Source organism: Chenopodium quinoa, unplaced genomic scaffold (genome assembly GCF_001683475.1).
Source record: "Chenopodium quinoa cultivar QQ74 unplaced genomic scaffold, ASM168347v1, whole genome shotgun sequence".
Taxonomy (NCBI): Eukaryota; Viridiplantae; Streptophyta; class Magnoliopsida; order Caryophyllales; family Amaranthaceae; genus Chenopodium; species Chenopodium quinoa.
Window position 1 is genome coordinate 134,293 of NW_018743946.1, and position 18,777 is coordinate 153,069.

The following is an 18,777-nucleotide window of genomic DNA, read 5'->3' on the forward strand; positions in this document are numbered from 1 at the left end:
GGGATGTTATATTACTAACTTTGATTTTTGGGGACAATTTAAAGGCTTTATTTTGATGATTTAAGTGGTTTTAAAGTAGTTTAGTATTGCTGTAATTTTAATTGCTTTGGTATTGATTTATTTCTAATTGTTTGGTTTAGGAGAGGACTTTGTAGAAGGCGACTTCTAGTTTTAAAGTGGCCAACCGGATTGTTTACACAAGGTACGTACAAGCTACGAAACCTTCCTTGTAGGTGCATGTTTAAGGACGGATCGAGAACTTAGTATCATGTATAGGATTGACTGGGTTAAATTGTTTGGTTATACATTGTGAATTTCAAATGATGTGCACTAGTTTATAATGCAAGTATTATTTGTGCTTTAATTATGCAAGGTGCGCTTAAAGGCAAAGGTATATGATTGGTGTAAAGATCAAATTATTACTCATTCATGATTATGTAAACAGGATGAGTAAAGGAGAAATTCAAGTGTTGTAAGACGAGGTTAAGGTTTTGGGGTGCCTTATGCACTTAAGGTGTTTATACACTGAGGTAGTAATGGAATAATTAATAAATGTTGTTTATCACTAATAAATCAAGAATCTAAATTGAGAATTTGCCATGTTTGATTGAATTGTTTTTGGGATATTTGTATTGAAATGTATATGAGTCATCACCAAATCTAAACCTATAAATCACGTAAAGTGCAAGATGGATGAGCAATAAAACTCTGGAATGGTGCACATCTGGAGTAATGACAATCAGGGGTTGGGGTACATGGGGTATTAGCCGTGTACTTTTATCGAGGCCGTCTGATCTACGAGTCTCCTATTTCAAATATTATTTTTCTAAAACTAGGAGTTAGGTGAGATCTCATTCTAACTACGGTCACGGAGTCGCGCCCATGGTCATTGGATGTTTATTGATGTTTCCGAAAGGAGACATGGGGTTTTTCTTTATTGATGTTCCAAATGGGACATGGGTTGGACAACCTTGTCTATTGCCAAATCCAATGAAATAAATAAATGAGTCAATTAATATTAATTAGTAAGGTCTTAATAAATTTAATAATCGAGTCATGAATTGAGTCTATATTTAATGATGCTTGTGCTTGATTATTAGTAGCATGTTAGGTATTTTCTTAATTTGATTTCGCAGCTTGTATGTACTCAGCTTTGCTGACTGTGTGCTTTTGTGTGTGTCTTTCTTTGGTCATGGCCTTCGCCTTTCAATGACCCTGTGACGATCCAATTTTTACACTTATAATATTGGGGAGCAGAATAACCACAAGTTCTTACACATGCAGCATTCATCAGGGTTGTGGGATCTTGAGTAGAGAGTTGGTTGTTTGCATCTTATTTCTTTTGCAAGTTGAATTTATTTTAGTTCGATTTTATTTGACACTAATTCTTTTGGGTTTGAATTTATTTGAGCATTGGATTTAATCACTTACTACTTTTATTGGGTTTTGAATAAGGGCCTTAATGGTTCCAACTTGTAACACTTATTTTGATTTAATTCTTTTGTTTTGAAGTTTATTTATAACTGTTTTGGTTTTCCGCTGCTAATTTCTGAGATAGCCTTAACGTTTGAACACGTGGCGGTAGCACGCCAGTAATTCTCTTGAAATTGTTCAGGATATATACAGGTTTCTCATAGGTTTTTAAGAGAGAATTATTAGGGTGTTACGAAGTGGTATCTGGGAGCTTAGGTTAGATTTAATTACCACTAAAGCCAATTAGCTTAGTATGACTTAGGCGCCTATTCAATGATTTAAATTTTGAATTTTAATGACAAAATTTTATTCATTTGAAACTAAGTATGTTTTAAACCATTTTATTTAAAACAATTTTGAAGTTTATTTTGTCTACTTGGTGAGTTTTGGGTAGACTTAAGAAGGAATGCATGCATACATCATACATATATTTTTTTTCTTGCATTTAATTATCACATGAAGTGTTATTTTCTTATTTATTTAACATGTTATAATTATGTTCTAATTGATTTATTTTTATGATGTGCTTGTGTTATGCTTTTTGAATGTTCGTTGCGTTGGGTTAACGTAGAAAAGAGATGAGCGACTCAGTAATCACATATGAAAGCGTGAGTAATGATATTAGGAACAACCCCATTATTGTGTCCGAAGATGAGAATGATACTCGAAGTGACGATACTGTGGAAAGGTTTGAAAAGATTATGACGCCAACTAATCCAGATGAGGAAGACTACCAGTACTTACATGAGTTTAAAACAGCAAAGAATAAGAAGCATAAGATTAAAACCTACCAAAGAATGATCCATGATTATACTCTTATTGAATTTCCAGATGAGGGTGAGCTTGAATGGTTACAACCACCACCTGAAGATCCAAATGCTAGGAAGAGATCTACTAGAAATCCGAATCCGCTCTACAAGTCAATTATTATTGAAGACTCAGATGACGAAAATGACCTTGATTTTGATGTTAATAATTATAATGAGAAGAAAGATAAGAACAGTAATGTGATACCTTGAGGATTATTTTTGTTAGGGTGGAGTTAGCATGAATAAGGAATTTTCCATTGGTAATAGTTATTAGAACCTCATTATAGTCTGATTAGGATGATTAATTTTAATAAGTAGCTAGTGCTACAGAGTCTTTATTTGGGATTGATACCTTTATATAAGTTATAATAAGAAGTTGATATTTTGTTTTTAAGAGCTTCATTTTAATTTTATTTGTGAGCAAAAGCAAGTTTAATTTTTGTAATCATATACTTTTTGGGGAAATCTCTTTGTCTATGATCAAACTTAATAAGAGTGTCGCGGGATGGGATTTTTTTTTTTAAATTCATTTAATCCTGCGTATGAATCGTGCTTATATTGTGTGGTTTTGCTTGGGACAAGGGGGTGCAATCTCAAGGTACCCTTTTGAACCAATTTATGTGACAAATGTAATATTGTGATTCAATGAATATGTGTGAATAGTATTTGGGTTTCGTTTAAAATGGAGTGCATACTTATTTTATTTCAGGCGTAGAGCTAGAATGGCTGAGAACGCTGCCTTAGCTGATGCTATTCGTGTGTAGGCTGAAAATGTGATCCAAACGAGGAGACCAAGTCGACCCCCAAGCTGAAATGTTAAAGAAGCTGGCCCAGGTTAGACCACCAGTTTTTAGGGGAGGTGCTGACCCTACTTTCCTAGAAAACTGGATTCGAGAGTTTGACAAGCTGTTTGTGGCACTCAACTGTCCTGAGGGTATGAAAGTGGACCAGGCCGCTATGTACCTTAAGGACGAAGCTGATATCTGGTGGAGAGACAATGCTGTGACTCTTAGGGCCAAGCCTAAATTTGGGTGGGAAGTGTTTAAGACCTCCTTGAGAGACAAGTTTTACCCCCCGTTCTTGAAGAAACAGAAGGCTCAGGAGTTTATAAGCCTGGCAATGGGAGACATGTCAATCTCTAAGTACTATAATAAGTTTATGACCCTTTCTAGGTTTGCTCCTGAGGTAGTACCAACTGAAGAGCTGAAGGCTCAGAGATTTGAGCATGGATTGACTAACGAGTTACAGAAGGACCTAGCCGGAAAAGTTTTTAAAACCCTTGACAAGGTCTATGAGAGAGCTGCCCATCTGTACCATCTGAATACTAGGACTGTTAGTGCGAGTGCTAAAGCTGGGGAGAAAAGGAAGGATTTTGGGAAATCTGAGAACTAGGGTAATTTTAAGAGGTGTAGAAATGGGAACTCGTTTGATAGGGGTAACCAGAATGTTAGCAGTTCTTCCAATTCTAACAATGGAGAGAGAACCTACCACTGTAAGAAGTGTAGAAGGAACCACCCTGGGAGAGACTGTGATGGGAATTTGGTGACCTGTAGGTTCTGCAACAAAAGGGGACACAAGGTGTATGAGTGTTACACCAAGCAGAAACAACAGGGAAATGGTGGGAATGGTGGGAACACCTAGCAGAGGCCTAACAATTTCAACACCTAGGGGAATAGGGGAAATGGTCAAAATGGGAAGTTTGGGAATGGTAGTAACAATAACAACAGGTCTGGCAATGGCAACAACAACAACTCAGGTAACAGCAACTCAGGCAAAAACAACAATGGTTATCAGGCAAGAAACAACACTCCCGGACGCTTGTCTGTGATGAGCAAGGGAGAAGCTGAAAGGTCCTCGGATGTAGTTACTGGTACTTTTTCTATCCAATCTGTCTCTGTCAACACTCTATTTAACTCTTGAGCAACTTATTCTTTCATTTCTACTTTTGTTGTGCGCAAGTTAAACTTAACTGAATCGAGTCATATATGTTGATGTGTCAGTCAGTCTGCCTACGGGCAAACTTGTTTATTGTAATAAAATATTCAAAGGCTTGCCTTTGAAAATAGGCGAAGCCATCTTTCCAGCAGATCTTATTGAGTTTAACCTAGGGGACTTAGATGTAATTCTGGGGATGGATTGGCTGATTTTATACAAGGCTAAGATAGACTGTGAGATGCAGAGGGTGCAACTGAGTGATCCTTTGGGTAAGAAGGTGTCCTATAGACGGTTAGGGAAGCCTAAAGGTTTTGGGATCATTTCTGCTATGAAGGTGAAGAAGCTAGTGAATAAGGGATGTCCATTATACTTTTGCTGTGTTCAAGATTTGAATATGAGTGAGAGTAGGCGGATGGAGGATGTGCCCATTGTGAATGAGTTTTTAGATGTCTTTCCAGAAGAGATTTCGGGAATGCCACCTAAGAGGGAAGTTAAGTTTACCATTGACTTAGTTCCAGGAGCTGCACCTATCTCAAAAGCACCGTATAGAATGGCACCAGCTGAGATGAGTGAACTAAAGGCTCAATTGCAGGAGTTGTTAGACAAGGGGTTAATTAGGCCCAGTGCATCACCTTAGGGAGCACCTGTGCTATTTGTGAAAAAGAAGGACGAAAGTTTGAGGATATGTATTGATTATAGAGAGTTGAATAATGTGACTGTAAAGAATAAGTACCCTCTACCTAGGATAAATGACTTGTTTGACCAACTGAAAGGGCCAAGCTTGTTTTCAAAGATTAACTTGAGGTCGGGGTACCATCAGTTGAAGATTGCAAATAAAGATATTCCAAAAACAGCCTTTAGAACTCGGTATGGACATTACGAGTTTACGGTCATGCCTTTTGGGTTAACCAATGCACCAGCCATATTTATGGACTTGATGAACCGAGTGTTTCATGAGTATTTGGATAAGTTTGTAGTTGTGTTTATTGATGACATTTTGGTGTATTCAAAGAATTAGGAAGAACATGCTGAGCACTTGAGAACTACCCTTGAAACTCTTAGAAAGAACAAGCTGTATGCTAAGTGTAGACACCCATTTGTGTCTCCCCAAAACAAAACCCAGTGATGAGTACCTTTCACGTCGAATCACAATCGAATGAAGCGAGAGTGTGGAAAGTCTAGTGTTGCAGATAGTTTTAATTTCTTTTCTCTTCTCACTGTTTTTGAAAACTTATTTTAAGAAAACAGCCAATACAGTTTGGTTGGTCCATGATATGGGTCCAATAGTAGTGTATTTGGATGGGGCTTGACAAGACCTTTCAAACGATATATTATAAGCCTAATTTTGATAAATATTGAGGAAGTTATGACCAATTTACTAAACTGGGCCCGGTTTGAGCCTTATATACGGCCCAATGATCTAGGGGAGGGCCTAATATGATTTATCATTCCTAATGCAATTAGGAATGGTTTTAGTCTTCTAGATTCTTCTAGAAGGTTCTTTCATTCCTAATTCAATTAGCATTGATAGATTGACTTTTGTTGACTTTTCAAAGTTTTAATTAAAATCAAATAGCATTTTTGAGGAAAATATACGATTTGATCCTCCAGTACAACAAACTTATCTGATTTTCGAAAACGCGTTGAAACCAGGCCTGGCGCCTGGCGCCAGACATTGGCGCCTGGCGCCAATTAGCCAGGGTTAGCGCCAGCTCTGTTTTACGTGCGCCAAGTGCTCTGTTTTGATATTTTATCTTTTTGGCTAATTTTCTCTATAAATAACGTATTAAAAACTCCGTTTTCGATCATCAACAATCAGTTTTAATTAATATTCATCAACAATCAGTTTTAATTAATATACACCTACAATCAGTTTTCATTCGCAATCATTAATTCTCTAATTCTCTCTTAATCATTCACCAATTCTCATCAAGATTTTCTTTATTATTCTCTCTCTTTCTCTTTTCTAAACTTTGTTTTCAAATACAAAATTCCGCATTCATTAGATCTAGAAACACCTAGCCATATTCGAAGTTGCCTTCGCCCTAGACGTGAAAGGTTTAATTTCTGAGGGTTTGGTCCCAAATCTCTCTTTCAATTATTTAATTTAATTGCTTGATTTTATTATTTTCCTTGAAGTTACTAACGTGTGTATTTTGTTGTTAGAAAGAGGTACGAGGCATCAAAGTAAGTACTTTATTGGTTTTAATTGATATTATGATGTAGAAATCATGTTTAGATTGTTATTATGATATTCCTAGTATCATGTCTAGGGTTTTTTTTAATATTAAATATGATTGTTACGATGCTTCCTATGTTCTTCCTAATACTTATGTTTGTTAGTATCAAGTTAGGGTTAAAGATTTGATTTTTATTGCTTAGTGACATGCTAGGGTTTGTTATTAATATTGTTAGTATCATGCCTAGGATCTTGCTATTGTTATTATGCTTTAATATTAACATGAACATGATTATAATGATTATTATTTATGATGATTATTGTTTTGATGATTATGAATATTATTATTATGGTTAATATGATTGTTATTATGATGATTATTCATGATATTGATTATTTACTTATTATTATTGTTGCTTGATTACATTATTTATTGTTATTGCTTGATCACACCTTTTATGCATGTTTAAAGGGAATTAGTACTTGTAATCACGCTTAATAAGATAATTAATAATCTTGTTTAGGGTTAATTGTGATTATAATTCAAGAGATTACCAATAATAGATTTATTTGTGCATTAATATTCAACCAACATAGATAAACAGGTTTAGGGTTAATCCTATTGGTTGCATGTTAATTAAAAAGCGCACATGAATACGATCAGAATAAAGTAGAGGCCTATTATTAGGGCAGGTTCAATCTCTTTTAGGTTGGATTTGTACCTTCATCCCCGAACCCTTATTTGATTCAAGACCTTATGGAGTTGACGATCTCTTGGATCGTTAAGGGGTGTAACCTTCACCCTATGAACGGTTTACAAGTTCCTAAAACTTGTTGGCGACTCTTTTGCTCTATCTTCTTCCCTTTTGGACGCCACCGTACTTTAGTGTATGATCACAGTGGGGTTCAAGCTAGGGGTTAACGCTTGAAATTTATTCCCTACAGTTTTTTTGCGACTCCGCTGGGGAGGATTTCTATTTTAATTCCTGAATTTGTTTCGGCAATGATTTAGAATGAGTGGATGAGACTCGAAACGTTTTAAGTATTTCATGTGCGTAATTTTGATTAACGTTATTGTCATATGCATAAAAAAGATCTCATTGGAAAGACCATCCGTAATGAGTTAAAAACATAAGATTTTACACGTTGGAAATTTGAGAAATATCTTTCACAACTAGGACCGAAATAACACCGCTCGAAACTGGAAAATTTTATCGAGCACAGAAAGCTGCTAAGGTATGTGGGAAGTAGCGCTAGGGGCCAGAGCTTGGCGCCAGTATTTTAGCCGTAGCGCCAGACACCAGTATTGGCGCCAGGTGCTACAGTTAAAAGCTAGCGCCAGTCTCTGTTTGCTGGCGCCAATTTCCCCCAATACCGAGCCAGAAATATGCGTTCTAATTTCGACCGGTTTTTCATATTGTTTGTTCGATCCTACTTCCTGATTGAATTTTTTCTCACTTTTCTGAAACCCATATATGTTCTACATATGGATATAACCCTCTGGGAATTCATGCTCCATCTACCTGATTGAACGCTCCGTGCAACAAAGGGTACATCCGAGATGTTGAATTCACCAAACCATGGAAGCGAGTTTTTTCTAAAACTCGTGGTGTCCCATCCACTCGCGCCAACCCTTCACAGGTTAGGCTTCCGCGCGGTGCATCCGGACAATTAACCATGGACCCTATATTGACTATACCATATCCCGAACTTTAGAGAACTAGAGCCATGGTTAGGTTGCAAACTCATTGCATCATATTGTGCCTACTTGACTAATTGTGCATTATTTGTTGTGCATACTCTATGTGATTTTTCCTAACCGTTTGTTTGACTTGTGTTAAAACTAAATAAACTGATTAATGACTAAAGGACTTTGTTTAATTAATAAATTAATTAATTTGAGCTAATAAATAAACATAAAATCGAGTCATAGTTCCTTTAATTCAACTCGGATTTTTATTCCTGTATATTGCACAAACGTCAACTTGTTTTGGTCATAGCCGGAGTTCTAGGAAGAACTACGAGTCATTAAACCTATGAATCTGTAGCCCCGAGTTTTATCTTTAATTTGGCGTTGGTTTCATCCAAATCAGAGTCACAGATAAAATGTTATGACTAAAATACCGCAGTCTGTCAAGTTTAATGCATACACGTGAAGTCTTAACTTAGTCTTTGCTTGAGTCTAGTCACATAGTCTAGCCACATGGTCATGAAACGAGTCTTAACGCACCATCTACACTCACTAGTCTTAGCACACACTTTGAGTATATATCACCATGACCATGTCTTAGGTTCGTGCATGAGTCGGTCTTTTTCCGTCATTTGAGTTGGGGGGTACATTCTATTCCTAATTCTTCATATCCCTCCATCTACATCACTTTTCTTCACATTCTATTCCAATTTTTCTTCACTTCCTCCACCCATTGCATATTGAATAGAGTTTGAGTCAAATAATTAACAATGAATATCCCCAAATTCCTTTTCCACAGTACTTGGTCGAGGAGAGAAGAGCGATTAATCAAGGACAACCTCTTTATTCAGGTCTCGCTTTTCGATAAACCGATTCGTCAAAAGAGGAAGGCTAAAAAGATAATGGCAAGTCAAGAAGAAGTCAATGAGCTTAGGAACCAACTGGTTAGCGTGACTGAGACACTAAAGCTACTCACACTCAAGATTGATGACCCTGTGAAGCAACAACAAATGAACCTCATGCAAGAAAGTCTAAGCAAGCTAACTAGTGACTATAAATTTCAAGGCATGAGTTCACAAGGGGTCTCGCTGGACAAGGAACTTCTTCCTCATAAGTTCAACGCCACTAACATCCCTAAATTCAAGGCAACTGATAACCCTTATTTTTATTTAAGAGCATTCGAAACAATAATGAGTATCAAGGGTATCGATAAGAAGGTTTTCCCCTCTCTGTTCCCACTATCTCTTGAGACCGTTTGTCAACAATGGTTCTTTTCCCTCGAGAAAGAGAAGACCTCTTCTTGGGAGTCGATAACAAACGCTTTCATAGATAGATATAAGTGCAACATCCAGGACGAAACAGACCATAGACAACTTGAGATGTTAAAACAAAAAGAAAACGAAGGGTTCACTTCTTTCTTCAACAAATGGAGGGAAACTTCTGCTAATATGGTCAAGGCTCCTACCTAAAAAGAATCTGTGAGGATGTTTATCAAGAATCTCCAAGGGAAGTATTCAAAGCACTTAAAGTACCAACACAATTTAAATACTTTCAAAGCCGTCTATAATATAGGCATTGCCATTGAAGATGACCTTCTGAAAGATAATGGTGTGAGAGGAAAGAAGAACGACCATCCTTCTTCTTCCTCTCCCATTAATGAAGTACATGCCACGAACGCCTCTAAACCACGAATCCAAAGATCAAAGAGGGTGTTCACCCCACTTGGTATGAGTTATGAAACGGCTTTCGAGAAGCTTCATCACAAAGGACTAGTCATGCCCATAGGGCCCATCAAAGATCCAGTTCCAGAAGCCAGGCCATCTAAGTGGGACCCCAATAAGCACTGCAAATATCATCAAGGAAAAGGTCACGACACTGAAGAGTGTTGGAAACTCAAAGAAGCTATTCAAGATCTGATCGATGACAATGAAACTTCCGAGGTTCTAGCCATCGAAGATGACCAAGCATCCTTCAATCCATCACTTCTTATCACACCTGTAGGAGAGCCCATGATCGAGACAACTTATATAACCTCTCTCGATGAAGTGGCCATGATTGGGGAGGACGAAAGTCTTTTCTTAGATAATACCAAGGAAGACTCGTCAAGTCTATAAGAGGAAGTTCGAGATGTCATTGCCATGCTCTTGAATGTGGTAGAAGGATTAGCAAATCGGGTGATGGCCATCGAACAAAACTCTCGCCAAGAGTTTAATGAAGAACTCAATGCTCCTAAGCCACTAGCAAAACGGACCATTGAAGAATACACACCAATAGGAATGACTTACAATGAAGCTTTTGACTATCTTCACGATCAAGGTCTTATTCACCCCATTGGTCCCAGTCACGACCCTCCGCCCGAAAAACGGTTTCCCGATTGGGATCCAAATTCTTACTGTCGATACCATAGAGGTCGTGGTCATACTACCGAAATGTGTCTCGCCCTCAAGGATTGTGTCCAAGACCTCATTGATTCAAATCTCCTTCATGTTCCCCTGTGCGACAAGAAGGCCAAGATTAGTAATAATAAAAACAGTGGCTGTAAAGGGAAAAAGAACGACTATCCTTCTTCTTCCGAAAACACCTACTCTCGTAATAGTGTTGGTACTTTTGACCTTAGTGAGATCCTAGCCATGGGTAATCGACTGAGAAAGGATTTCACCCCTATTGGAATTAGCTACGATAATGCTTTCGATCGACTCCATGCCAAAGGACTCATTACTCCCATTGGACCTATTCCGGATCCCACACTTGAGAATAGATCGTTTAGTTGGAATCCAGACGAACACTGCAAGTACCATCAAGGTAGGGGTCATGCTACTGAGAGCTGTTGGAAGCTAAAGGAGGCTATCCAATATTTGATTGATAATAACAAGCTTCCCATGCCTCCAGTTAACAAGAAGAGCGAGTGATGATAAATGAAACAACACAAGACAAGAGGCGAGCTTCAACGACAAGATTTCATGACCTCTTTTTCTATTTCTTTTTCATCTTTTCCCATCCCCAATAAGTCTAGCATAGGCACCTTTTCTTTTTCCTTAGATTTATTTTGTAGGATCATTATATATTTTCTTTTTTAATAAAATGAGCATTTATTTCCTTATATATGATCATTTCATTATATTGCATTAAAAAAAATGTCGAATTAAGCACAAGGTATACCAATGATTTGAGGCACCCCTTTGTAGCCACATCATATCGCCTTTCACCCTTCAATTATACATCCTTTCTTCATAAACCACTTTGAGCCTCGTCTAACGATAGACTCTTCTTTTTTCAACCTACATCTACCTAACCTTGGGATGGGATGGTGTGTAACTTATGCAATTCTAAGCTTGAGTAATTCAAAAAATTAAAATAGCAAAAATAAGCATAAATAAATAAAGTGTACAAAAGGGCAAGTGTTCTAATGTCTTTGATATGAAAATATCTTTGATAAGAACACGTCTCAGATTGCGTCTCTTATCGAGTGCTCGGTACCTTGCCTGAGAAACATGAATGCCAAGTGAGTGATAGACCGCATGATCGGGATTGCCCACGCTTATAAAAATAAAATAGATGCTAAAGAAAAAGATAAAAGAGAGCTAAAAAAGAGTAAAACCTCAAGCAAAAAATATAAAGATTCAAAAGCGAGGTTGCACATCTTGGGGGCTTATCTAGGGTCTTAAGCCTTTATCTCCTTCTTCTATAACCTTTAGCCTAACCACGTTACAACCCTTAAAAGACCTTTTTGAGGTATACACATTTGTGCGAGGTTCGGCTAGAGCTACGTTCGGCCTGATTCCTAACGGATACGTAGGCAACCTCACATCGAGGTGCGGCCGTAATAAAAATGCATTCATATTCACATTCACACACTCGCACCATGATCATATCAAGGGATCTCCTGTGCTCATCCCTATTCACTTAGAGCTAGACTTGGGGGCTTGATCCCTACATCATTAGCTTACCTAGTCTAAGAGTCACCACCATTTGACTATTTTCAATATGTTTTTCCACACACTTAGCTCTTGTGGCCTAACTTTAGTGTCACTTTCACACACATCACAGATACATGACCAAATATACTTCCCTTAGGAACCCTTTGTCATGGAATCTTAACACAACGCTGAAGCATGCCTTGTCATGTCAAAATCACTCATCAGTCATAATTGTCATTGCATCACGAAGTATGAAGTGCTTAGCCTCTGTGCCTAAGTTATCCAAATGCTTTCATCATTGAGTCAACCATTGAAATAGCCTAGGATGGGTTAATCCTTAAACCTTGAGAGATGGTATCAAATGACATTTGACTAAGCTCATTCAGCATGCGCCTTCAAAGTTTTGATTTTTTTTTCGCGCTTTTCTTTTTCGGGAGAAAGTCGGTACTTTCCACAAAAATGACGGAAAATTTTTGCTTTTTTGCATTTTTGAGTCACATTGAGTCAACACAATGCACACACGGGTCATGAGTCACACGTGTCATTTCACTTCGAGTCGAGTCAACCTCGATTCAATCATAGTGAGTCAAGTTTATACCTTGAGTCGTGTCAAGTCAATGAGTCAAGCGACGTTAAACCTTAGGTCAACCCTAAGATAATTAAGCCTTAGGTCAACCCTAAGATGGTTAAAGAAATTGGCAAAGTTCTATAGTAAAAAATAAATACAGGTGCAGCAGAATAGGGAAGACCCTATCACAACATTCGGCGATAGAGTCATTTCTTGGCGCCAGAGATATTTCAAGCAGCGACAGAGATCGAAGCCTCTTAGAAAGGTGATTTCGACCTCATACAACAATTTCGGGTTCCTTGGTACGCTAGTTAGCCCCTATAAGCAATTTGACATGATCAAGTAGTTAGTTTGATTATAATCACAATAAGTGGTCGACCTGATGAAAGATCGTCTCACTTAGCTTAAAGCGCCTGATCACGGAAACACCGACATACTGGTTTTAGCGGAAGCAAAGTTCAGGCGAGTTTTAGAGATCGACAAACGTTGGTCTTTGGAAATTTTTCTTCAGAATATTATCGCAACAAACGTTCAAGTACCGAAGCTTTATTGTTCAGAGACGCGTGAACATCTCCATCAAAGCTCTTTGCTCCAGAGACGTGTGGGCATTTCATTCAAAGCTCTTTTGTTCAGGGACGCGTGAACATTTCTTCCATTAAGCTCTTGCTCCAGAGACGCGTGGGCATATCATTAAAGCTCTTTTGTTCAGAGACGCGTGGACAATCCTTTTCAAGCTCTTTTGTTCAGAGACGCGTGGACATTTCCTACAAGCTCTTTCGCTCAGAGACGCGTGGGCATCCTATTATCAAGCTCTTTGTTCAGAGACGCGTGGACACATCATTCAGAAGTTCATATTAAAAAAGAATATAATAAGGAAGCTTTTTTGCTCTAGAGACGTGTGGGCATACCAAAAAAGAAAAGAAGCTCTTTGCTCAGAGGCGCGTGAACATATCAAAAGGAAGCTCTTTGTTCAGAGACGAGTGAAATCGAAACACCAAGGTGGCGTCCCCTAGATTGTGGAGAGTTGTCACAAACAACTAAGGATTGTTTCAAGAGGAGCAATCTTCGATAGTATTCCCTTGGACATGGAGTATTATCATAGCGGAGGAGGATCGTTTCAGGCGAAGCAATCTTCCAATTTGGAAGCAGTTACAGGCGTAGCGGTTTTCAAGCGGGATGGCATTCTCTAGCTTGCAAAAGGTCATCAAAATAATCGGTTACTTTCAGAGACGTGTGCTCGACGGTGCAAGATACGCGTTTCTTAAATCTTTTATCTGTTTAACTAACGCTAGTTTTGTAGGTATCGACGTTCCAAGAATGATTTAGGATCGCAGAACGCTCTGAATCATTCTCCGTCCCTATCGATACTTTGACTTTTGTTTTCGAAACTTGCGTTTCTCCAAACTCAGTCAAAGTGGGGGCTTCTGTAGACACCCATTTGTGTCTCCCCAAAACCAAACCCAGTGATGAGTACCTTTCACGTCGAATCACAATCGAATGAAGCGAGAGTGTGGAAAGTCTAGTGTTGCGAATAGTTTTAATTTCTTTTCTCTTCTCTCTGTTTTTGAAAACTTATTTTAAGAAAACAGCCAATCCAGTTTGGTTGGTCCATGATATGGGTCCAATAGTAGTGTATTTGGATGGGGCTTGACAAGACCTTTCCAACGATATATTATAAGCCCAATTCCGATGAATATTGAGGAAGTTATGGCCAATTTACTAAATTGGGCCCGGTTTGAGCCTTATATACGGCCCAATGATCTAGGGGAGGGCCTAATATGATTTATCATTCCTAATGAAATTAGGAATGGTTTTAGTCTTCTAGATTCTTCTAGAAGGTTCTTTTCATTCCTAATTCAATTAGCATTGATAAATTGACTTTTGTTGACTTTTCAGAGTTTTAATTAAAATCAAATAGCATTTTTGAGGAAAATATACGATTTTATCCTCCAGTACGAAAAACTTATCTGATTTTCGAAAACGCGTTGAAACCAGGCCTGGCGCCTGGCGCCAGACTTTGGCGCCTGGTGCTAGCCATTGGCGCCTGGCGCCAATTAGCCATGGTTGGCGCCAGCTCTGTTTTACGTGCACCAAGTGCTCTGTTTTGATATTTTATCTTTGTGGCTGATTTTCTCTATAAATAACGTATTAAAAACTCTGTTTTTGATCATCAACAATCAGTTTTAATTAATATTCATCAACAATCAGTTTTAATTAATATACACCTATAATCAGTTTTCATTCACAATCATTAATTCTCTAATTCTCTCTTAATCATTCACCAATTCTCATCAAGATTTTCTTGATTATTCTCTCTCTTTCTCTTTTCTAAACTTTGTTTTCAAATACAAAATTCCACATTCATTAGATCTAGAAAGACCTAGCCATATTCGAAGTTGCCTTCGCCCAAGACGTGAAAGGTTTAATTTCTGAGGGTTTGGTCCCAAATCTCTCTTTCAATTATTTAATTTAATTGCTTGATTTTATTATTTTCCTTGAAGTTACTAACGTGTGTATTTTGTTGTTAGAAAGAGGTACGAGGAATCAAAGTAAGTACTTTATTAGTTTTAATTGATGTTTTGATGTAGAAATCATGTTTAAATTGTTATTATGATATTCCTAGTATCATGTCTAGGGTTTTTTAATATTAAATATGATTGTTACGATGCTTCCTATGTTCTTCCTAATACTTATGTTTGTTAGTATCATGTTAGGGTTAAAGATTTGATTTTTATTGCTTAGTGACATGCTAGGGTTTGTTATTAATCTTGTTAGTATCATGCCTAGGATCTTGCTATTGTTATTATGCTTTAATATTAACATGAACATGATTATAATGATTATTATTTATGATGATTATTGTTTTGATGATTATGAATATTATTATTATGGTTAATATGATTGTTATTATGATGATTATTCATGATATTGATTATTTACTTATTATTATTATTGATTGATTACATTATTTATTGTTATTGCTTGATCACACCTTTTATGCATGTTTAAAGGGAATTAGTACTTGTAATCACGCTTAATAAGATAATTAATAATCTTGTTTAGGGTTAATTGTGATTATAATTCAAGTGATCGCCAATAATAGATTTATTTGTGCATTAATATTCAACCAACATAGATAAACAGGTTTAGGGTTAATCCTATTGATTGCATGTTAATTAAAAAGCGCACATGAATACGATCAGAATAAAGTAGAGGCCTATTATTAGGGCAGGTTCAATCTCTTTTAGGTTGGATTTATTCCTTCATCCCCAAACCCTTATTTGGTTCAAGACCTTATGGAGTTGACGATCTCTTGGATCGTTAAGGGGTGTAACCTTCACCTTGTGAACGGTTTACAAGTTCCTAAAATTTGTTGGCGACTCTTTTGCTCTATCTTCTTCCCTTTTGGACGCCACCGTACTTTAGTGTATGATCATAGTGGGGTTCAAGCTAGGGGTTAACGCTTGAAATTTATTCCCTACACTAAGTTTTCCAAGTGTGAATTCTGGTTGGAGAAAGTTGCATTTTTGAGGCATTACATTTCGAAGGAGGGTGTATCCGTGGATCCTGCGAAGATTAAGGCGGTGAGTGAGTGGCCTACACCTAAGAATGTGACTGATGTTCGTAGTTTCTTGGGATTAGATGGATATTATAGAAGGTTTGTCAAGGATTTTTCGAGGATAGCCAGACCCATGACTACTCTTATGAAGAAGTAGAGCAAGTTTGAGTGGAACGAGACTTGTGAATCAGCTTTTCAAACCCTCAAAGAGCGATTGACCACTACACCAGTGCTGGTATTACTTGATGGGATAGAAGGATTCGAAGTGTATAGTGATGCCTCGAAGCATGGTCTAAGATGTGTCCTACAGCAGAATGGAAGGGTGATCGCATATGCATCGAGACAACTGAAGAAACATTAAGTCAACTACCCTACCCATGAATTGGAGCTTGCAGCTGTTGTATTCGCTTTGAAGATTTGGAGGCACTACCTTTACGGTGTTTCTTGTAAGATCTTCACAAACCATAAAAGTCTAAAGTACATCTTTACCCAAGATCACTTGAACATGCGGCAACGTAGATGGATGGAGTATCTTACAGACTACCATGTCCACATCCAGTATCACAAGGGGAAAGCGAATGTAGTTGCGGATGCCCTCAGCAGAAAGTCGATTCATAATGTCAATGCTTTGATTGTGGCCAATGAGTTGTGTGAAGATATGAGGAGATTGAACCTTGATGTTATCAACCAAGGAGAGTTAGAGGGATTACTGAGTGCTTTAACCATCCAATCTTCCATATTTGAGGAGATTAAAGAAAAGCAACTGGAGGATGAGTCGTTTCAGAAGATTAGGGATCGTGTGACTAGTGGTGCGGAGACTGAGTTCAAGATTCATGAGGATGGGAGCTTGAGATATAAGGAGAGATGGTGTATACCACAGAAGTGTGAGGATATTAAAAGGAAAATCATGGAGGAGTGCCATAATACACCATATTCAGTTCACCCTGGGGGTGATAAATTGTATAAGGACTTGAAGAAGTTCTATTGGTGGCCGAATATGAAGAGAGAAGTGGCTGAGTTTGTATCCAAGTGTCTGAGGTGCCAGAAGGTGAAGATAGACCACAAAAGACCTATGGGAAAGGTACAACCATTAGAAATACCAGGTTGGAAGTGGGATTCCATATTCATGGACTTTGTGACAGGCTTACCAAAGACTCGTACTGGGAATGACACGATTTGGATGATTGTAAACAGACTTACTAAGTCAGCGATGTTCATTCCTATCAAAGAGACCTGGAAAAAGAAGCAGCTAGCAAGTGTCTATGTGAAGAATGTAGTTCGGTTGCACGGAGTTCCCAAGGACATAGTGTCAGATAGAGACTCTAGGTTTCTATCAAAGTTTTGGCAAAAAGTGCAAGAGAACCTTGGAACAACATTGAAGATGAGTACTGCCTTTCACCCTGCAACGGATGGTCAGACTAAGAGAACAAAACAAACCATGGAGGATATGTTACGAGCTTGTGCTTTAGACTTCCAAGGGAATTGGGAGGATCACCTACCTTTGATCGAATTCTCCTACAATAACAGTTACCATGAAAGCATCAAGATGGCATCATTTGAAGCATTGTATGGAAGGAAGTGCAGAAGCCCAGTTTGCTGGAATGCTTACAGTAAATGGGTTACTTTGGGTACATATTTCATTGAGGATATGGTGAGCAAGGTGAGACTAATCCAGTCGCGTATCAAGGCAGCACAAGATAGGCAGAAGTGTTATGCTGACTTGAAGAGGAGAGATGATTATAAATTTATGGGTTTTGTATGTCTAAATTATTAAATAAAATTTCAGATTATGTATTTTGTATATTTTAGGGTTTAAAGCATTGATTTTTCATGTTTTAGGGCTTGATAACGTGTTAATCAAACTATCTAATCATACTATGTTTAATTTACATTAAAGTATAATTATTTTAATCATATATAAATTTTCAGATTTATTAAAGTTTCATTTTTATGAACAAGTAGTGTTAATTTCATGTTTTTATGCTTCTAAACCTATAAAATAATTATTGTGAGTATTTTGTGATTGAAAAAGCTTTGAAATTTAATTTCTAACTTTAAAAATAATTATCAGATTTCATACCTTTAAATTTTGAAGCCTCTATTTGCATTGAATTGGTATATTCTTGGGTTTTTAACACACTAACTTGCTATATAATGACTATTTCAAGTAATTATGCTTATGGGGTTATTTTATATACTTAAAACAAATTTCCAGATTTATTTACCCACTTTAAAGTTGCTGTGATTTGATATAAAACACTATATTTTCATAATTCTAACATATAAACTTAAAGTTGGGATGTTATATTACTAACTTTGATTTTTGGGGACAATTTAAAGGCTTTATTTTGATGATTTAAGTGGTTTTAAAGTAGTTTAGTATTGCTGTAATTTTAATTGCTTTGGTATTGATTTATTTCTAATTGTTTGGTTTAGGAGAGGACTTTATAGAAGGCGACTTCTAGTTTTAAAGTGGCCAACCGAATTGTTTACACAAGGTACGTACAAGTTACGAAACCTTGCTTGTAGGTGCATGTTTAATGACAGATCGAGAACAAAGTATCATGTATAGGATTGACTGGGTTAAATTGTCTGGTTTTACATTGTGAATTTCACATGATGTGCACTAGTTTATAATGCAATTATT